The sequence below is a fragment of the Heterodontus francisci genome, chromosome 11, assembly GCF_036365525.1.
Source record: "Heterodontus francisci isolate sHetFra1 chromosome 11, sHetFra1.hap1, whole genome shotgun sequence".
NCBI lineage: Eukaryota > Metazoa > Chordata > Chondrichthyes > Heterodontiformes > Heterodontidae > Heterodontus > Heterodontus francisci.
This window is the reverse complement of record NC_090381.1, coordinates 80797326-80820649: the sequence shown is the minus strand read 5'-3', so window position 1 is coordinate 80820649 and position 23324 is coordinate 80797326. Positions and strand designations below refer to the sequence as shown.

The window sequence follows — 23324 nt, the reverse complement described above, 5'->3', positions numbered from 1 at the left end:
GGATGGTAACAAGTAAATTAGGTGGACTTTTCGCATTTTTCATCTAGCAGTTCTTATTTTCCTAAAATACTGACAAAACTATCATAACCTTTATCATATGAATCAATAAATTATTTTACCCGATCAACTCGTTTCTTCTGACAACACTACATCTTCCTAATCATTGATACTCAAGCTAATTAAATGCAACAGCAAATGGAACTGCTGTTCATTAATCAACTTTACAAATTAATAATGGAGAAATTGTATAAAGGTCCATTTCAGCTGGTAAGAGAATTAGGAGGGAGGCAGCTTTTATTCGGCTTTTCTGACTTTATAATAGTTTCAGGAGTTCTAAATAGTATTTTCAAAATTAAAGTACAGAATATTGATCAAGATATCAAATGACAATCAGTCAGTTAAAATCTAATCTGATTGAATTTTCCAGCAATTAATCCCAATATTTACTGGTACAGGATTATTCTTCAGCTGGTGGGAACATATGGCTTAAAATATTTAAAACAGTTTTTAAAAAAACACAAGTATAGTAATAATGTCGCAGCAGTTGAAAAACAAGTTAATATTGCATAATTACATGACTCCTGGCACTTTCTGGTTGGGGAGGGGATGGTGGGAGAGGGGGATAGGATGTATCTATAGTCCATGGTGATCTTGGTAGCTAATACTGAGTTGGCTTTCAAATTCATATTTCTAGTCTACTATTTCCTGAGCTGTGGACCTTCTGTTGAAGATAAATCTCTCAAAGCCAGGATTCATTTCGAGCATACATCACATTAGCTGCTAATTCGTGAAAAATGCATTAGCTACACAACGCAAAAAAATTCATCCCAACTTCTGATGCCACTTTCAAACTATTTTGAATCATATGGACTAAAGTACGACTGATGTAAACAATGTATTTTAAACCTGCTATGTGAAATGGAATATCTGCCTGTAATACATGCAGTAATCTGATACCTGCCTTGGCTCACAGCATGTAAATGGTAGGGAGGTCAAATTGCTTTTGGACAAACATGAACAAAATTAAACCTGATTATTAGTGTGAATTGAATGTTATCAAGCCATCGAATGGAGGTTTATTGTAAATCCTCTGTAGGGAAGCAGCCAAGGTCAATTTATAGCACAATCCAGACAAAATCACAGCTTGGCCTGACAAGTGCCAAATTTATTACATTATTGTCAGGTCATGACCATCTCCAAAAAGAAAAAGCTCAACATTCTCCTTCTCATCTTCAAATGTCCTTTATCTTCAACATCTTGGGCATGGCCGTTGACTACATGATTAATTGGATCAGCCATTTCAGCACCGTGGCCAGAAGAGCAGCACACAGGATAAGGTTATCTGTGATGAGTAGCTCATCACTTGATCCTTTTCTAGCCTCTTCACCATCTACAAAGCACAAGTCAGGAGTGTGATGGGAAGTCACCACTTACCTGGATGAGTACACTTACAACTACACTCAAGCAGCTCACCATGATCCAAGATAGAGCAGTTCATTTAACTGGTACCCCTGCTACTGGACTGAGAATCTAACACGTCCACCACAGTGAACTGTGCTTGTAAAACTATCTAAAGGAAATACTGCAGCCGCACACCAAACCTATTTTGACAGCATCTCCAAACCCTACGCATCTACCATTGAGAAGGCAAAGAGTGCCAAAGTAATATGAACACAAAAACAACAACGATGTGACAGTGACAAAGATAAACTATCCTTCTTGACCTGTCTGCAGCCTTTGACATGGTTGACCACACCATCCTCCTCCAACACCTCTCTGCAGCTGTCCAGCTGGGTGGGACTGCACTCGGCTGGTTCCATTCTTACCTATCTAATTGGATCACCCATAATGGCTTCTCTTCCCACTCCCGCACCATTACCTCTGATATGCCCCTATCCTTGGCCACTTCCTATTTCTCAGCTAAATGCTGCCCCTCAGCGACATCATCTCATTTTCACATGTTTCCTGACCCCACCCAGCTCTACCTTTTGACTTCTCCACTGTGGCAAAATTAGCAGATTGCTTCTCCAATACACAGTATTAGATGAACAGAAATTTCCTCAAATTGTCTTTGGTCCCTGCTACAAATTCCATTCCCTCTCCCTGGCAACTGTTTAAAGCTGAACTACACTGTTTGCAATCTTGGTGTCATATTTGACCCTGAAATGAACTTCAGATCACATATCTGCACCATCAGTAATACCACCTGCTTCCACCTCCATAACATTGCCTGACTCTGCCCCTACCTCTGCTCATCTGCTGCTGAAACCCTCTTCCATGCCTTTGTTACCTCTAGACTTGACTACTCCAATGCACTCCTGTCTGGTCTCCCACATTCTACCCTTGTAAACTTGACATCATCCAGAAGTCTGCTGTCCATGTCCTTATTCACACTGTCTCATTCATTCACCCATCACTTCTGTGCTTGCTGATCCACACTGGCTCCTGGTTAAACAACTCCTCTATTTTAAAATTCTCATCTTTGTTTTCAAATCCCTCCATGAGCAGGCCCCTCCCTACCTCTGCAATCTCTTCCAGTCCAATAACCCTCCAAGATATTTGAGCTCAGCTAATTCTGGCCTCTGGAGCATTACCAATTTTAAATGCTCTATCATTGATGTTGTGCCTTCAGCTGTCAAGGCCCTAAGCTCTGGAATTCCCTCCCTACACCTCTCCAACTCTCTGCCTCTCTTTTTTTTCCCTTTAAGGTGCTTCTTGAATCCTACCTCTTTGACTACGCTTTTGGCGATCTGCCCTAATGTCACCTTATGCGGCTCATTGTCACATTTTTTTTTATAATGATCCTGTGAAGCACCTTGGGATGTTTTAATATATTAAAGGTGCTATATAAATACAAGTTGTTGTTTACATCAGTACCTCATGAGGATGTCCTGTGTTGTCTGCAAACAAGCAGCAAAGATCAACAGCACAATCAGCACTAAATGTCACATTGTAACTACATCACTACCGCATCCCACAGCAGCATTCTTTTGCTGGCTTTATTTTTTTCTATTTGAGGTGTTCTCTGGTATTGAAGCCATACAGATTCACCCACATCAAAGCTTGTAACTCAGAAAGGGGGAAGGGGTTAGGATTGTAGTAACTGTACAGAAGGATGGTCCAGTGGATGCAATATAATGAATAATCTACCACTGTACATCTACAAGTGATAGAAAATTTCTTATAATAAATGTGCTGTTTATAGGTTAATTATATCTCATTTCTTATTTTAAGATAATTTTTTTGGGAGTGTGGGAGTTTGCTGCCCCCCTGTGGTCCCATGTAGTAAAAAGCTTTTCACCAATATCGATAATTTGATGATCTGGTAACATGAGTGCATTTTCTTATTATTCCTTTTCCACTAAAACAATTTTGCTATCTTGATTTTACTCTTCCAAGGACAACATAAATATTATCATATTCTAAAGATACTGCACTGAATTTTGCTGTACGCTGACAGAACTCACCAATATTTATGTGGAAATCGGACTGCAAATTCTGATGACTGCACATGTTCAGTTAAACATGGAAATCTGGATATTGCTGCCTAAGATGACTTGCTCCTCCAAAAGTTGCAATATAATGGTATCTTGCCACCTGACTCACCATTCAAATACATTGAATTGTATGAAGTTCCTGTACTTATCTGATATACATGCACTAAACTTGACAGAGAAAGTTAGGTCTTGTCCTTCCAGTGTAAGTATTCTTTTAACGGTGTGATGAGTCTTAATTACTGCCAAACAACCTCTTTGGCACTGAAAATTAAACTTTACCAATGTGGTGTCTTATTCCTTCAGATTTTAATTATTGTTGGAGATTTTAGAAAATAAATGTAAATAAAACTTTTTTTAAACCTTTTCTTTTCGTCACTTATCTCTTTCATAATCCCATCTTTCCCTCTCTTTATTTCATTTCTGTACCTGATTTGACATTGAATTCAATATTCTAACTGACACTCCCTGGTTATGACTCTGCACTGTTCATTATTGATTCGTCAATCTGACTGGTTAAGCAGATACACATTTATTTGCCCTGATCATACAGGTCCCCAGATCCCTGGTAGAGGGCGCTGTGCTGAATGCCTCTCTAATTTACAGCAAGTTCCAGTGCAGAATCTGTGGGCAAATGCAAGTGTAATGAATGGCCTGTATTGTTCATTTGCTGCTCAGAGCAAAATCCAGCCCAATGACTCCCTGCTTTTTTAAACATTCCAAATGTGCAAAGGATACAAACATACGAATTAGGAGCAGGGGTAGGCCACTCGACCCCTTGAGTCTGCTCCGCCATTCAATAAATTCATGGCTGAACTGATTATTCCACATTACCACCTACCCCCGATAACCTTCCACCCACTTGCTTATCAAGAATCTATCTACCTCTGCCTTAAAAATATTCAAAGACTCTGCTTCCACTGCCTTTTGAGGAAGAAAATTCCAAAGACTCACGATCCTCTGTGAGAAAAAAATTTCTTCTCACCTCTTTCTTAAATGGGCGACCACTTATTTTTAAACAGTGACCCCTAGTTCAAGATTCTCCCACAAGGGGAAACATCCTTTCCACATCCATCCTGTCAAGACCCCTCAGGATCTTATATGTTTCGGTCAAGTCACCACTTACTCTTCTAATTTCCAGCGGATACAAGCCTAGCCTGTCCAATCTTTCCTCGTATGACAGGTCACCCATTCCAGGTATTAGTCCAGTAAACCTTCTCTTTACTGCCTCCAATGCATTTACATCCTTCCTTATATAAGGAGACCAGTACTGTACTGGTCTCACCAATGTCCTGTATAGCTGGAGCATAACCTCCCTACTTTTGTATTCAATTCCCCTTGCGATAAACAATAACATTCTATTAGCTTTCCTAATTACGTGCTCTACCTGCAGACTAACCTTTTGCAATTCATGCACTAGGACACCCAGATCCCTCTGCATCTCAGAGCTCTGCAATCTCTCACCATTTAGATAATATGCTGCTTTTTAATTCTTCCTGCCAAAGTGGACAATTTCACACTTTGCCACATTATACTCCATTTTCCAGGTCTTTGCCCACTCACTTAACCTATCAATATCCCTTTGTAGCCTCCTTATGCCCTCTTCACAAGTTACTTTCCTACCTATCTTTGTGGCATCAGCAAATTTAGTAACCATACCTTCGGTCCCTTCATCTAAGTCACTTATATAAATTGTAAAAAGTTGAGGCCCCAGCACAGATCCCTGTGGCACACCACTCATTACATCTTGCCAACCAGAAAATGACCCAATTATGCCTACTCCCTGTTTCCTGTTAGCTAACCAATCTTCTATCCATGCCAATATGTTACCCCCTACACCATGAGCTTTTATTTTCTGCAATAACCTTTGATGTGGCACCTTTCAGATGCCTTCTGGAAATCTAAGTACAATACATCCACCAGTTCCCCTTTATCCACACCACATGTAATTCCCTCAAAGAACTCCAATAAATTGGTTAAACATGATTTCCCTTTCACAAAACCATGTTGACTCTGCCTGATTACCTTAAATTTTTCTAAGTGCCCTGCTATAACATCTTTAATAATAGCTTCTAACATTTTCCCTAAGGCAGAAGTTAAGCTAACTGGCCTGTAGTTTCCTGCTTTCTGTGTCTCTCCCTTTTTGAATAAAGGAGTTACTGTTTTCCAATCTAAAGGAACCTTCCCCAAATCTAGGGAGTTTTGGAAAATTAAAACGAACGCATCAACTATCTCACTAGCCACTTCTTTTAACACCCTAGGATGAAGTCCATCAGGACCCAGGGACTTGTCAGCCTGCAGCTCCAACAATTTGTTCAGTACCACTTCCCTGGTGATTGTAATTTTATTGAGTTTCTCTCTACCTTCCATTTCCTGACTTACAGCTAATACTGGCATGTTACTAGTATCCTCAATAGTGAAGACCGATGAAAAATATCTGTTCAGTTCATCTGCCATCTCCTTATTATCCATTATATCATATAGGAAATTGACTGGTAAGCTTTTGAAACAAAGAAAATAAAACCAACTCAATTTTCAAATTATTTGAGATGGCCCGTGGTGTAACTGGAGCCATGGCTGCCACTGAACAATTTTTTTTAAAATCGCTATCTTAATGGTCATTTGTTCACATTTTTCAGCAGGAACAATTTCACCCACAGAGATTGAAAAAAATTGGAAAAGGTCCAGAGTTTAAAGCAACACAAAATCAGAAACAGGCAATCAGTCAAAAGTCAAACAAACATAGAAACATAGAAAATAGGAGCAGGAATAGGCCATTAAGCCCTTCAGGGCTGCTCCGCCATTCAAAAAAAGATCATGGTTGATCATCTAATTCAGTACCCTGTTCCCCTTTCTCCTCATATCCCTTGATCCCTTTGGCATTAAGAAATATATCTATCTCTGTCTTGAATATATTTAATGACTTGGCCTCCACAGCCTTCTGCAGTAGAGAATTCTACAGGTTCATCACCCTCTGAGTGAAGAAGTTTCTCCTCATCTCGGTTCTAAATGGCATACCCCATATCCTGAGACTGTGACCCCTGGTTCTGGGGTCCCCAGCCATCGGGAACATCCTCCCTGCATTTAGCCTGTCTCGTCCTGTTAGAATTTTATAGGTTTCTATGAGATCCCCTCTCATTCTTCTAAACTCTAGTGAATATAGGCCTAGTCAACCCAATCTCTCCTCATACGTCAATCCTGCCATCCCAGGCATCAGTCTAGAAAATCTTTTTTGCACTCCCTCCAAGGCAAGAACATCCTTCCTAATATAAGGAGACCAAAACTGCACACAATACTCCAGATGTGGTCTCACCAAGGCCCTTTATAACTGCAGTAAGACATCCTTGCTCCTGTACTCAAATCCTCTTGCAATGAAGGCCAACATACCATTCGCTTTCCTAATTGCTTGCTGCACCTGAATGCTTGCTTTCAGCGACTGATGTACAAGGACAGCCAGGTCTCATTGCACCTCCCCCTTTCCCAATCTATCACCATTCAAATAATAATTTGCCTTTGTGTTTTTACAACCAAAGTGGATAACCGCACATAAATCCACATATACTGCATCTGTCATGCATTTTCCCACTCACCCAACTTGTCCAAATCACATTGGAGCCTCTTTGCATCCTCCTCACAGCTCATAGTCCCCCCCAGCTTTGTGGTGTCTGAAAACTTGGAAATGTTACATTTAGTTCCCTCACCCAAGTCATTAACATATATTGTGAATATCTGGGGCCCAAGCACTGATCCCTGCAGTACCCCACTAGTCACTGCCTGCCACCCAGAAAAAGACCCGTTTATTCTGACTCTCTGTTTCCTGTCTGTCAACCAATTCTCTATCCATGCCAGTATATTACCCCCAATCCCATGTGCTTTAATTTTGCACAATAACCTCTTATATGGGACCTTATCAAAAGCCTTCTGAAAATCCAAATACACCACATCCACTGGTTCTCCCTTATCTATTCTACTGGTTACAACCACAAAAAACTCCAGTAAATTTGTTAAGCATGACTTCCATTTTGTAAACCCATGCTGACTTTGCCCAATCCCGTTTATGCTTTCTAGGTGTTCTGCTATCACATCCTTTATAATAGACTCTAGCATTTTCCCCACTACTGATGTAAGGTTAACTGGTCTGTAGTTCCCTGTTTTTTCTCTCCCTCCTTTTTTAAATAGTGGGGTTACATTTTCCACCCTCCAATCTGTAGGAACTGTTCCAGAGTCTATAGAATTTTGGAAGATGACCACCAATGCATCCACTATTTCCAGGCCACTTCCTTTAGTATTCTGGGATATAGATTATCAGGCTATGGGGATTTGTCAGCCTTTAACCCCATTAATTTCCCTAGCACTTTTTTTTTTACTAATACTGATTTCCTTCAGTTCCTCCCTCTCATTAGACCTTTGGTTCCCTAACGGTTATTTGTGTCCTGCTTTGTGAAGACAGAACCAAAGTATGGGTTTAATTGTTCTGCCATTTCTTTGTTCCCCATTATAATTTCCCCCGTTTCTGACTGTAAGGGACCTACCTTTGTCTTCACTAATTTTTTTCTCTTCATATATTTATACAAGCTTTTACAGTCAGTTTTTATGTTCCCCGCAAGTTTATTCTCATACTCTATTTTCCCCTGCTTAATCAACCTCTTTGTCCTCCTTTGCTGAATTCTAAACCTTGGATCTAATACTATCCCTAATTTCTTTAGTGAGCCACGGTTGAGCCACCCTTCTGGTTTTATTTTTGCGCCAGACCGCAATGAATAATTGTTGCAATTCATGCAGACGTTCTTTAAATATTATCCATTGCCTATCCACTGTCAACCCTTTTAGTAAAGTTCCCCAATCTATCATAGCCAACTCGCGCCTCATTCCTCGTAGTTTCCTTTATTTAGGTTCAGGACCCTAGTTTTGGATTCAACTACTTCACTCTACATCTTAATGAAGAATTCTATCATGTTATGGTTGCTCCTCCCCAAAGGGCCCAGCACAAGAAGATTGTTAATTAATTCTTTCTCATTGCACAATACCCAGTCTAGGATAGCCTGTTCTCTAGTAGGTTCCTCAACGTATTGGTTTAAAAAAATGTCACGTACACACTCCAGGAAATCCTCCTCCACAGTATTATTGCTAATTTGTTTCGACCAATCTATATGTAGATTAAAGTCACCCATGAGTGAGGGGGGATCTCATAGAAACCTATAAAATTCTAACAGGACTTGACAGGGTAGATGCAGGAAGGATGTTCCCAATGGTGGGAAAAGTCCAGAACCAGGGGTCATAATCTAAGGATACAGGGTAAACCATTCAGGACTGAGATTAGGAGAAATTTCTTCACCCAGAGAGTGGTGAGCCTGTGGAATTCGCTACCACAGAAAGTAGTTGAGGCCAAAACATTGTATGTTTTCAAGAAGGAGTTAGATATAGCTCTTGGGACAAATGGGATCAAAGGATATGGGGCGAAAGCAGGAACAGGTTACTGAGTTGGATGATCAGCCATGATCATAATGAATGGCGGAGCAGGGTCGAAGGGCCGAATGGCCTACTCCTGTTCCTATTTTCTATATTTCTATGTTTCTATGATTACAGTCGTACCCTTATTGCATGCATCTCTAATTTCCTTTTTAATGCCATCCCTCAACATGAGGAAAGTTGTTATTCTTGAAGCAATTTGCATTACAGACCATCTAGTCCTGATTTTTTTTTTGGTGAATAAGATCATAAGAACTAGGAGCAGGAGTAGGCCATCCGGCCCCTCGAGCCTGCTCCGCCATTCAATAAGATCATGGCTGATCTTTTCGTGGACTCAGATCCACTTACCTACACTCTCACCGTATCCCTTAATTCCTTTATTGTTCAAAAAGATTATCTACCTTAGCTTTAAAAACGTTTACTGAAGAAGCGTCAACTACTTCACTGGGCAAGGAATTCCATAGATTAACAACCCTCTGGGTGAAGAAGTTCCTTCTTAATTCAGTCCTAAATCTGCTCCCTCTAATCTTGAGGCTATGCCCTCTTGTCCTAGCTTCACCTGCCAGTGGAAACATCCTCTCTACTTGTATCTTATCTATTCCCTTCATAATTTTATATGTTTCTATAAGATCCCCCCTCATTCTTCTGAATTCCAATGAATATAATCCCAATCTACTCAGTCTCTCCTCATAAGCCAACCCCCTCAACTCCGGAATCAACCTAGTGAACCTCCTCTGCACCCTCTCCAGTGCCAGTACATCCTTTCTCAAGTAAGGAGACCAAAACTGCACACAGTACTCCAGGTGCGGCCTCACCAGTACCTTATACAGCTGCAACATAACCTCTCTGCTTTTAAACTCAATCCCTTTAGCAATGAAGGACAAAATTCCATTTGCCTTCCTAATTACTTGCTGTACCTACAGACCAACCTTCTGTGATTCTTGCACAAGGACACCTAGGTCCCTCTGCATAGCAGCATGCTGCAACTTTTTACCATTCAAGTAATAATCCTTTTTACTGTTGCTCCTACCGAAATGAATGACTTCACATTTATTAACATTGTCTTCCATCTGCCAGACCTTTGCCCACTCACTCAATGTATCTATGTTCCTCTGCAAAGTTTCACAGTCATCTGCACACTTTGCTCTGCCACTCATCTTAGTGTCATCTGCAAACTTTGACACCCAACACGTGGTCCCCAACTCCAAATCATCTATATAAATTGTAAATAATTGCGGTCCCAACACCGATCCCTGAGGCACACCACTAGTGACTGATTGCCAACCAGAATAGCACTCATTTATCCCCACTCTCTTCTTCCTGTTAGTCAACCAATCCTCTATCCATGCTAATACTTTACCCCTAACGCCATGCATCCTTATCTTATGTAGCAGCCTCTTGTGCGGCACCTTGAATAGCAATGCTTGATCCTAAAAATCACCTGCTATGGCAGTATTTTCTAATTCATGAACAACCCCATCTGTAGAGATGACTGTTACTGGAATGTAAGAATATGACATTCTAAACTACAGAAAAAACAGTGTCACATCATTTCCTAAAGCGCATATGTAGAAAGAAATCCACGGATGATAATGGAAACATTTTCTATACATTTTGACAAGAAATTAATGGTGTTCTGAAGCAAAGAGATTTACACAAGTTATAAAATGGGGCTAATAATAAAAACAAATCAAAATACAAAAATTCATTTCATTTATGATTATTCTGCGCATAGTCTTAATTTATACTTCAGAACTACTGGCAAGATTTTTACAGAATTTTGTCTCTTTGTCTTTTATTGTAACAAATTGCCAGAATTCATAACACCTTTGAGATGTAATGTATTTAGCATGTTGACAACTGTGGGGAGGTTGGCGAGATTTCAAAACAGGATTTTTGATTGCTCCAATTGCATTTGTGATTACTTTAAATAGTTTCAATTTTCCTTCCATCCCCAAACACCTTATAACTTGGTGAAACAATGAGGATGTGGAATTTGTCATCTGGTAGATCACTGGCAGGACCCCAAGGCCGGGATTTTATGGGCCCTCCCAAGGCCGGATCGAGGCAGAGGCGTACAGAGTATCGCAACAGGTGGCAGGGGGGACGGTGGGGCAAAGGGCCTGTCACCAAGTGATATTCCCGGGGGTGGGATAGGCCGATGACAGCCTTCCTGCCCAGAGGCTAATTGAGGCTTTTAAGTGGCCTATTAATGGCTAATTAAGGGGTCCCACCGCCACTTGGATCTTACCGGTGTGGGGGACAGGGGGGGTGGGGGGGAGGGGGCCTCTTGTGGGCTTGGGGGGGGGCCCTCCTACCTGGGCAATTTGTGGCCCACGGAGGACACACACTGGGAACAATACCCCCCCGAGATCCTCCTCCCCCTGGACTTCACAACCACCCCTCCCAACCCCTTCGCCAGGACCTTTCAGACTGACCCCGGTGACCCCACCTCACCTACCTCATGTCTGGGGTTCCAGCACTAGGCATGGGTACGAGGCGTCTGCAGTACCGGCAGTGGACACCGCTCCCAGTGGCGCTGCCGATACTACTAAGCTACTAAGCTGATTGGCAGGCAGCTCTTGGAGGCAGGATCCCAGTCTTTAAAAGGGACAGGAATCCCAGTTCATGAATCTTTAATTGAAAAACACCGCAGGATTGCTCTGGGGGGGGCCGCGAAAATGCAGAGGTGGCCCCCCCCCCACCACCTTTTTGACCCAGAGCCAAGAGCCCTGCTTCCTACACAGAAGCCAGCCCCAAGTCTTATCACTCCATGATATGATAGTGCAGCACTTTTGTGTGAACCTACCATGTATGACATGTAAATAAACAAAATGATTGGCTTCTTTCGTTTCAGTATCCAGTTTTCACAATGGCAAACACCTTATTTCCCCTACAATACTGGTCTCCTTATTTAAGGAAGGATGTAAATGTGTTGGAGGCAGTTCAGAGAAGGTTTAGTAGACTAATACCTGGAATGGGCGGGCTATCTTACGAGGAAAGATTGGACAGGCTAGGCTTCTATCCGCTGGAATTCAGAAGAGTAAGAGGCGACTTGATTGAAATATCTAAGATCCCGAGGGGTCTTGACAGGGTGGATGTGGAAAGGATGTTTCCCCTTGTGAGAGAATCTCAAACTAGGGGTCACTATTTAAAAATAAGCGGTCGCCCATTTAAGACAGAGATGAGGAGAAACTTTTTCTCTCAGAGGGTCGTGAGTCTTTGAATTCTCTTCCTCAAAAGGCGGTGGAAGCAGAGTCTTTTGAATATTTTTAAGGCAGAGGTAGATAGTTTCCTGATAAGCAAGGGGGTGAAAGGTTATCGGGGGTAGGTGGAAATGTGGAGAAATCAGTTCAGCCATGAACTTATTGAATGGCAGAGCAGGCTCGAGGGGCCAAGTGGCCTACTCCTGTTCCTAATTCGTATGTTTGTATTCCACATTACGAAGCACAACACGTTAATACAACAGATAACTAAGTAGTTTGAGACGAGGGTTGCATGTTAGTTCTAGGTACTCACCTCTTTTGGGTGTGGGGTTATTTTATATATGTTATTTGTTACTTTGTTCAGAAATTTTCAGCTCCTTGCATGCACCCCCACCCCACGATCAACTTCCCCCTCCAGGTCTCTGCCAGCGGTGTAGGAGCCACCCAATGTCCCACCCTCCACAGTTGGCAAACTGCCTTGGAATACCAATTCAGCAGTCACAGCTCACCAGTTGCTGCTAATGTGGCCTGACCATCAAGCTGGTTCTGGTCTCTCGTTCCTGGAATCAATTAGGCAGCACAGTCACAATTCTCACAACTGCTTCAATTACTGCAGCAAACTAAAATCAGCCTCTGTTGCATACTATCTCCCTTTCACCTCACAACAAGCTATCTAGGCCTCGCACTCTGGAATTCAATGCCTAAATCTTTCCATTTCTCCATCTCCCTCCCCACTTATAAGAGTCTCCTGAACAAGGAAGGAATGACCAGATAGGAAATCAGGAGACTTCCTGTTTTCCCCACAGTGTTCCAAGATGCTGCATTAATACATCCCCCTTTTGCTGGATCCAGTACGCCCCTGCTCCTTTAACACCCACCTCTTTGACCAATCATTTGGTCACCCTTTCAAATACTTCCTTTGACTCATATTTGGCATGCTTTTTTGTCATGCTTTTGAATGCTCTGAAGTTTTTCTATGTTAAAGGCACAATATAAATGTGAATTGTTGTTGTTTATAGAACAGATTCTGGGACAGTCCCAAATGCAAATAATAACTTACTGACAATACAGTGGGAAAGTGAGCTGTGAGGAGGATGCAAAGAGTTTGCAGTGGGATATAGATCAGTTAAGTGATTGGGCAAGAAGGTGGCAGATGGTATATAATGTGGGGATGTATAAAATTATCCACTTTGATGGGAAGAGTAGAAAAGCAGATTTTGTTTTGTGTGGGAGGGGAGGACAGGATCGAAGTAACTTCATGGGTGTCGGGGATGGTGGGAAGGGTTGTTGGTGAAAGTTTGTGGGTTGGTGGGGGGGGGTAGGTCAGATTGTAAAGGTAAGTGTTGGGGGGGGAGGGCAAATAATTAATGTAATGGTTATTGGGGGGTGGGAGGGGGCAAAATAAATTTATTTATTTTTTCATTCACTTTATCTTTAAATATTTAAATCTCCTGGTAGGGCTGACAGCCCTTTAAAAATGGCGTTAACGCCCACACACAGGCAGCTGCCACCTTGCCAGGGACGGACAGCCTAACCCCTCCAGGTGATGAGGGTGGGGGGGAGGAGCTGCTGCACTGGCTATTCAAATGAGACGTCACATGGAAGATTGCCGTTTTATTCACCCGCTGCCAACAATGGCGGCAGGCACAGAAGATTCAGCCCCAAGTTTGTAATGGACTTGGGGAGAAGCAAGAAACATCATGCAGAGTAAGAGCTAGATAGGTTTATGGAAAGTGTATATAGTCCATGTAAATATAATAAAGGAGTTACTGTTTAGATTTAAAACAACACCAAGATCTCCGTAAATCAAGCCCAACCAAGCATCTGAAATGCTAGCAACAACATACAGCATGATGACAATGGTGAACACATCCAGAAGATTTTAAGAAGCCTAACCTGGTACAGGAATAGCCAAAGACTGCAGATCTCGTGGAGAAGCTGCAAAGATCTCCAGAGTTGCTCCATAGACAACGAAAAGACACAGAGAGTCAACCGTATAGGAATTCAGGCTGCAGCACAGAAGCATGGTAGTCTGTGAGTAAAATCCAAGTAAAGCGATCACAGGCATCAAGTCACAGAACCGAGTGACGGTCGGGGATTGGTTAAGCAACCTTTAGAAAAGGATAGAAACATTGTCTAACAGCACACTGGGGCAGGCAAAACGAGGAAAAACCAAATCCTCACAAAGGGCAGATCGAAAGTCAGCAGCTGTTACTCGAGCCGACCACATGGGAAAAGCATAGGAAACCTCTAATAAGAATGGGAAACCTCTGAAAAATATGGGAACATTTCAATAGCAAGAATGAAAATTTATCAAAGAAAGAAAACAAACTACAGAGTTTAGGAAGGATATGGATCCAAAATACATGATACCTGAAAGGTTTGAGAATTTGGAAGGAACTAACCATAATCAGAACTGGTCTCTGTAGAGAAGATTTTTAAGATACAGGATAGCTCCCCAGCTGCATAGCAAGTCTGAAGCTGAACAAGTAAACACTTTGCTGTACTCAAAAGGTACAATTGCTGATGATGCGATTGCAAGGCAGGGCATTAATGAGGCTTCCGATAAGCTTGATGATGTTTTGCAAGCCTTCGATAAATATTTTAATTTAATAAGTAATAAGATCTTAGAAAGGGCCAAGTTTAATAGAAGGGTCCAGAAACCGAGTGAATCGGTGGATATTTCATTAATGATTCGTATAGACTGGCTGAAAAATGTGAGTATGGAGAACTGAAGACAGAATTGATAAGAGACCGCATAGTTGTGGGCATTGTGGATGAACCTCTATCGGATGTATTACAGTCAAAAGAAGATTTCACCCTGGAGAAGGCGATACACATCATCAGACAAGCAGAGGTCCATGGGTAGAACAGAGCAATCCTGAGAGGGGACAAGAAACCTTGGGTCAGAAAAATTCTGATGACTGTACTGAGAAACAGTCTCCAGACAAGAAGGTACACTCGGGCAGTGCAAGACGCCATGAAACCCTGCCAGCACTAAAAAGACCCACAGGCATCAACAGTGTCCAGGCAATAAAGTGGAATGCTTTAATTGTAAGACGGTGGGCCATTTTGGAAAAATGTGTCAAAGCAACACCTTTACTTTTCAAGATCCCAAACAAAAAGTCTTCATGCAAAGAGCGATCAATGAAGTGGAACAAGCTCCATTGAAGGATAAGTAAGGAATTTTCCTTGGGGAGATCAATGAACCTAACCAGAAATTCTGGACAGCAGATATTTATCTCAACAGACACATTGCCAATTTTAAATTAGATACTGGAGCAAGCATCACAGTTTTGAACCGTGGCTATCAACACATTGCTTGCAACCAAGAGACACTCAGTTACTCGGTCCAGGAGAGACTGAACTGAAAGTCAAGGAAAAGCTACAGACAACACCCCAGTACAAGGGAAAGCAGATATTGGAAACATTATGTTTTACAGAATCGAGAATTTTCTCTTTTGAGCAGAAAAGTGAATTTAGATCTTCATCTTATCAAAAAAGTGGATGAAATCAAGCAACATGAATCTAAGAGCCAAAACTATTTTCTGGTCTAGGAAGACTGAAGACTGAATATAGCATCACATTGAGAGAAGATGCTAAACCAACATGTATCTTTACACCTAGGAAGATACCACACCCATTGCTGAAGCAAGTCCAAATACAGCTAGAAGAGATAACCAGGATGGCAGTCATTTCTCCTGTCATGAAACCAAGAGAGTGGTGTTCGAGAATGGTTCCAGTTCCTAAACCAAACAGTACTCTTCGCATTTGTGTGGACTTAACTCAGCTTCATAGGACTATCACAAGGGAAAAGTTCTCAGTCGACAAAAGCTTGACAAACTTATCCAAATGTGTTATGTTTAGTTTAGTTTAGTTTAGAGATACAGCACTGAAACAGGCCCTTTGGCCCACCGAGTCTGTGCCGACCATCAACCACCCATTTATACTAATCCTGCACTAATCCCATATTCCTACTACATCCCCAACTGTCCCTATATTTCCCTACCACCTACCTATACTAGGGGCAATTTATAATGGCCAATCAACCTACCAACTATTGTGGATGATTTGCTGATATATATCAACAGGCCGGTGATTCCGGTCTCACTCCAGACAGATATCTTGGAAAGATAGAACCATAGAAAAGTTGCGGCACAGAAAGAGACCATTCAGCCCATTGTGACTGCGCCGGTTGAAAAAACTAGCCACCCAATCTAATTCCACCTTCCAGTACCTGGCCCGTAGCCTTGCAGGTTACAGCACTTCAGGTGCAGGACCAAATGAGTTGAGGGTTTCTGCCTCCACCACAGATCCAGGCAGTGAATTCCAGACACCCATCACCTCTGAGTGAAAATGTTTTTCCTCATGTTCCCTCTAATCCTTCTACCAATCACCTTAAATCTATGCCCTCTGGTAATTGACCTCTCCGCTGGGGGAAACAGGTTCTACCTGTCTACTCTATCTAAGCCTCTCATAATTCTGTACACCTCAATTAAGTCACCCCTCAGCCTCCTCTGTTCTAAGGAAAACAACCCAAGCCTATCCAATCTTTCCTCATAGCTGCAATTTTCCAGCCCTGGCAGCATTCTTGTAAATCTCCTCTGTACTCTCTCCAGAGCAATTATGTCCTTCCTGTAACGTGGTGACCAGAACTGTACGCAATACTCCAACTGTATCCTAACCGGCGTTTTATACAGTTCCAGCATTACATTTCTCCTTTTGTATTCTATACCTCTGCAAATAAAGGAAAGCATTCCATATGCCTTCTTCACCACTTTATCTACCTGTCCTGCCACCTTCAGGGACCTGTGGACATGCACTCCAAGGTCTCTCACTTCCTCTACCCCTCTCAATATCCTCCCGTTTATGTGTATTGTGTATTTGTTTGCCCTCCCCAAATATATTATCTCACACTTCTCCAGATTGAATTCCAATTATCACTTTTCGGCCCACTCAACCAAGCTATTGATATCATTCTGAAGTCTACAGCTATCCTCTTCACTATCAACTACACGGCCACTTTTTGTGTCATCTACAAATTTCCCAATCATGTCTCCTACATTTAAGTCCAAATCATTAATACATACCACAACAGCAAGAGACCCAACACTAAGCCCTGTGGAACGCCACTGGAAACTGCCTTCCATTCACAAAAACATCTGTCGACCATTACCCTTTGTTTCCTGTCACTGAGCCAATTTTAGATCCAACTCGCCACATTCCCCTGTATCCCATGAGCTTTTACTTTTCTGGCCAGTCTGCCATGTGGGACCTTGTCAAATGCCTTACTAAAATCCATGTACACAACATCCACTGTACTATCCTCATCAATCCACCTTGTTACTTCCTAAAAAAATTCAATTAATTTGGTAAGACACGATCTTCCCTTAACAAATCCATGCTGACTATCCCTGATTAATCCATGCCTTTCCAAGTGACAGTTTATCCTATCTCTCAGAATTGATTCTAATAATTTCCCCGAGGTCAGACTGACCGGCCTATAATTATTTGGCATATCCCTTGCATCCTTTTTAAAGAATGCTACAACGTTAGTGGACCTCCAATCCTCTGGTACCTCACCTGTATCTAGTGAGGATTTGAAAATGATCCTCAGAGCATCTGCTATTTCCTGCCTGGCTTCCTTTAACAGCTTCACATACAATCCATCTGGCCCTGGTGATTTATCCACTTTCAAGGATGTCAGACCCTCTAGTACTTCCTCTCCCATTATGCTTATCGTATCTAATATTTCACACTCCTCTTTAATTACAATGGCTGCATCATCCCTCCCCTTTGTGAAGACAGAGACAAAGTACTCATTAAGAACCCTGCCCACATCTTCTGCATCCATGCATAAGTTACCTTGTACATCTCTGATAGGCCCTACCCTTTCCTTAGTTATCCTCTTGCTCTTAATCAACATCTTTGGGTTTTCTTTAATTTTACCTGTCAACACTTTTTCATGTCCTCTCTTTGCTTTCCTAATTTCCTTCATTACTTAACCCCTGCACTTTCTGTACTCCTCTAGGCTTTCTAAAGTATTAAGTTTTTTGTGACTGTCATAGGCTTTCTTTTTCTGCTTTATCTTACCCTGTATGCTACTAAATAACCGGGGCTTGAGATTTGGCAGTACCACTTTTTATCTTTGTGGGGACTTGTCCACACTGTGCCTGTCGAATCTCGCTTTTGAATGCCTCCCATTGGTTTGTTACTGATTTTCCTTCAAGTAGCTGTATCCAGTCCACTTTCGGCAGATCACCTCTCAGCTTTGTAAAATTTGCCTTCCCCCAATTTAAAACTTTTATTCCTGTTCTATCTTTGTCCTTTTCCATAATAATGTTAAATCTAACTGTATTATGGTCACCATCTCCAAAATGATCACCCACTGCTACTTCATCCACTTGCCCAGCTTCATTTCCTAAGACTAAACCTAGAATTACACCCCATCTCATTTGGCTTGTTACGTGCTGGCTAAAAAAGTTCTCTTGAATACAGTTCAAGAATTTTGTGCCCTCTGTGTCCTTCCTACTGTTTGTATCCCTATTCATATTAGGGTGGTTGAAATTCCCAACTACTATTGCCCTATTGATTTTGCACTCAGAAATTTGCCTAAATATTTGTTCTTCTATCTCCCTCTCAATATTTGTGGTCTATAGCACACTCCTACTAGTATGGCTGCCCCTTTTTTTTTATTTCTGAGCTCAACCCATATGCCTCATTTGATGATTCATTTAGCATATCATCCCTCCTCACAGCTGTAATTGATTCTTTAACCAATAATGCTACACCCCCTCCTTTTTATCCCCCTCCTGTTGTCCCACCTTTCCAGTACTGGTCCCAACGCCCCAGAAATCTGAAGCCCTTCCTCCTGCACTACTTCTCCAGCCTGCATTCATCTGGTGTATTCTCCTATTTCATAATCACTGGCACATGGCATTGGGAGTAATCTGGATATTACTATCTTTGAGGTCCTGCTTGCTAATCTCTTTTCTAACTCCCTACATTCAGCCTGCAGGACTTCATCCCTTTTTCTATCTCTATCGTTGGTACCAATGTGGACCACAACCTCTGGCTGTGCACCCTCGCCCTCCAGAATGCTCTGTGGCAGCTCGGTGATATCCACGACCCTTGTACCAGGGAGGTAACATACCAACCTGGAATCACGTCTGTGGCCACAGAAATGCCTATCTGTTCTCCTAACTATAGAATCCCCTACAACTATACACAACATGTGCAAGAGGTGGAGAGGGGGAGACATACCACCAACCACGGGCAGACAGGAGGCCCTTCAAACAAACTTTGCAAAAGCAGTGGGATCAGATAGCAGTGGCAATCAATGCCAGGAATCTGACTCTGAAGGCCTAATGAAGTGCTGTAAGAAGTTCAATGACCTCACACCAGTGGTCAAGGCCAGTGAATACATCTTCAAATGCCATATCCACCAACTGCACCACTAGCCTCACACACTGCTCAATGCACCACACACCTATCATAAATCTCTACAAATTCTGACTCATACCTAACATTCCCAGCTTCATCACACCCTCATAAACTCAGCATTTCTGCAAGCCTCACAGCTTGTACACACTGTCAGCTATTCAACCATGACGACCACATCACCCAAACAGATAGCACCACACTCACTGATACATTTCCCTTTCTCTTGCAGTATAAGTTGGCGCATAACTGGAGGTAGCAGCACCTAACTGGTGGGGTCAGGCACGGCTGCATGTCATTACCCCAATGGTGGAGATGGTGGCTGCTATCATTGAAGTGGGGAGCTGAAACCATTGAAGGTGACTGTATCCTCATATCTAATCCTCCTTTGCACATCCCACTTCCCTCTCATCCCACTATCTTTTCTGCTTTACAAGCTGCAGATGCACCTCTTGCTTTCCCCCTCTCCCCTCACCACAATCCTAGCCTTGTGCCTTTTTCATTTTAGATAACCAAGAACTGCCACATTTCCAGGCTGCAGTGGAAGAGCAAGAGATGGAAGAACAGGAAGACTGTGATGAAGCAGGAACACAGTCATATGTGTGAGCTGTGCAATGAAGACATGAGCCATTTCATCAAAGGATAGCACTTGTTTCCCGAAAGTTCTCCCTCAAGTTTGCCATGTTCGCTCAAATGCAGGTGGCACAGTAGACTGCTGCAGAATGAAGGAATCATGACTGCTACCAGGATACTGGACATTGACCTGCATGATATGCCGCATAAGATTGCACACAAGCTGGAGGTTAAGGATGTCAAATCCCTTTCGGTTGAGGTACACTTCAGAGTTGGCATGTGGTGCCCACAAAACAACGTGCGTACAGTCAATGGCATCCTGCACCATGGGAAGCCAGCAATCCACACAAAGCTGTGTGCTCAGTCCGCTTGCTTTTCTCTGGTAAGAGAGAATGAAATGTATTCAGCTCTCTTGGAAGAGCCTCAGTAACCTTTCTTATAGAATAGTGGACGGAAAACTGGGAGATGTTGTAAATATTGCCTGCTCCACCCTAGAAAGAGCAAGGGAGGATATGCTTGCCATAGAGGAATTGCAACGAAGGTTCACCAGACTGGCTCCTGAGATGACGGGATTGTTCTATGAGGAGAGATTGAGGAAACTGGGCCTGTATTCTTTAGACCTTAGAAGAATGAGAGGTGATCTTATTGAAGCATGTAAAGTTCTTACAGGGCTCGACAGGATAAATGCAGGAAGGATGTTATCCCTGGCTGGGGGGCATCTAGAACCAGAGGACACAATCTCAGAGGTAGGCCATTTAGGACTGAGATGAGAAAGAACTTCTTCACTCAGAGGATGGTGAATCTTTGGAATTCTCTACCCCAGAAGGCTGTGGCGGCTCAGTCATTGATTATGTTCAAGACAGAGATTGATAGATTTCTAGATATTAAAGATATCAAGGGATGTGGGGATAGTGGTGGAAAATGGCTTTGAGGTAGAAGATCAGCCATGATCTAGTTGAATGGTGGAGTAGGCTCCAGTGGCCAAATGGCCTACTCCTGCTCCTATTTCCTATGAGCTCAAAGTATAAAATTCAAGGCCACAGCCACCTTCAAAGTCACTGGCAATGATGTATTTGCCCTGCTATGAGGCTGCAATATGGCTGCAGCAGATGTTTGATTTCAAAGATGTCCTTATTGAAACCTGTTCCTTGCTGAGGTTCAGGTAGAATTTTCCCTGAGTACCCTGGTTGGATGTAGCCTCCTGCTGAGAGTCCTTCTCCCCCCTCTTCCAGCAACTTCTCCTACTTTGAGTTGCCTCTACTTATTCTCCCTATCATGCTGTAGACCAAGGGGGATGCATAGTACTGCAGCCATGTCTGGGAGTAACTGGTCTGTGCAGAAGCCATGAAGTCAGGACAAAGTCCTTCAGCACTTGTAGACTTTAACAACTTTAAACATCTGTAGAAACCATCGAACACCTTTACAATTGCAGCAACAGCTAGTATAAATCAATCAGCAACTAACCATAAAGTAGTTGATAATCCCTTTAAATAACACTGATGGCTGGGTGGAGGGGTCATTCCTGCTGTCGAGCGTATGTTCAGTTATGAGAGGTTAAGAGATGGTGTTAGCTGGAGTGTTGAGCTCCAAAATGACAGCACTACACACTGATTGACAGCACGATCTGCCTACTCTGCATACTGCCAGCAGATACTTCCTGTGCACGCCCTAGTGCCCTACTCGAAATGTTGGCCAGCGCGACCAGCACCAGAAGTGTGCGGGCATGCCATGCACAGTACTTTGGAGGCAAAATGGCATGCGTAATGGAAAAACAGACAACACGGAGCCAAATTTTGTGATTGTGCAAAACAATTAATTTATAACAATTCATTATGAAATATTACCAAATATTTGCTTTTGATTATTTTTATGTTTTGTCCACCACACTGCAACTCATTCTGCTCTCAAGGCAGAAATGCTGAACAAACTGCTTTTACTACTGCCATCACTAGAGCTCCTGAATCAGCCACTTAAAGGCATTATGCTAGGAGTAGAATATTTATATAACCAGGAGTACATTAGCTCCATTTACAAACTATGGCTGGAATTTGACCACCCACCCCCCCCTCACAAAGAGCAGGCTGGTGGGGGGGGGGGCATAAAATGGAGTGGGAGGCTCAGGGGGCCCATCCCAACCTGCTCCCGCCTCCGCAGCCATTTTATGCAAAGCGGCAGCAGCGGGAAATGGCCCGCCCGCCCCAGGACGATTAAGGCCCTTAAGTGGCCAAGTGACAGCCAATTAAGGGCCTCTGCCCACCACCACGGGGATTTTACCATTGGCAAGTGGGTGGCCCAGGCCTGAGAAAAGCCCCTGACAAAAGTAGGTGGCCTTCTGATGGCCTGGCGGGGGGCCCTCCTGATTGTGCCCCCAATGCCCGACGGAGGGCCGCCCCTGATGCGCCAACCACCCCAATCGCCAACACACCCTCCACCCCCTCAAACAACCCTACTTGCTTCACCAGGGCACGACCGAACACCCGCGGCAAGGCCCCAAAAACCTACCACTTTTTCATGCTGTCCTTCCTCTTCGTTTTGAAGCCGGGTGTAGTCCCAGCAATGGCCACTGCTCCTGGTGGCACTGCTGGGACTAAGAGCTGCCAACCCACTGATTAGCTGGCAGCTCCATTAGGCAGGACTTCCTGATCAATGAGGTGGAAGTTCTGCCTAAGACCAATAAAGGGCCTGGGGATCGTAAATCCGATCTGAATCACCAGGCCCTTAATTGGTCTTAGGCGGAGGCGGGATCAGTCGGTGGAAGGCTCCCATGTAACAAGTGAAAAATTCTGGACTATGTTTGCAAACGACCGTCGGATGAGATTCTAAACTGAGGCCCTGTCTGTCCTCTCAGGCGGATGTAAAAGGTGTCCTGGAAAATATTTATCCCTCAACCATAACTAAGAAACAACTTATCTGGGCATTATCTCATTGTGGGACCAGCAAATTAACAGCTGTGTTTTCTACATTACAACAGTGATTACACTTCAAAACATACTGCATTGGTTGTCAAGCACTTTGGGATGTCCTGAGGTTGTGAAAGGCATTATATAAATGGAAGTCTTTCTTTTAACTTTATAAGTTAGTTAAGCTCTCTTACCATAAATCATAAAATGGGAAAACAGCAGAACAACTGCAAAAACCATCT

At 42.8% G+C, this 23324-nt stretch overlaps 1 protein-coding gene across 1 annotated transcript in view; it reads right to left on the bottom strand.

The window, feature by feature from the left end:
- mcf2l2 (MCF.2 cell line derived transforming sequence-like 2) overlaps window positions 1–23324 on the bottom strand; it is a 401635-nt gene that overhangs the window by 328528 nt on the left and 49783 nt on the right. The gene's annotated exons all lie outside the window — the stretch shown is intronic.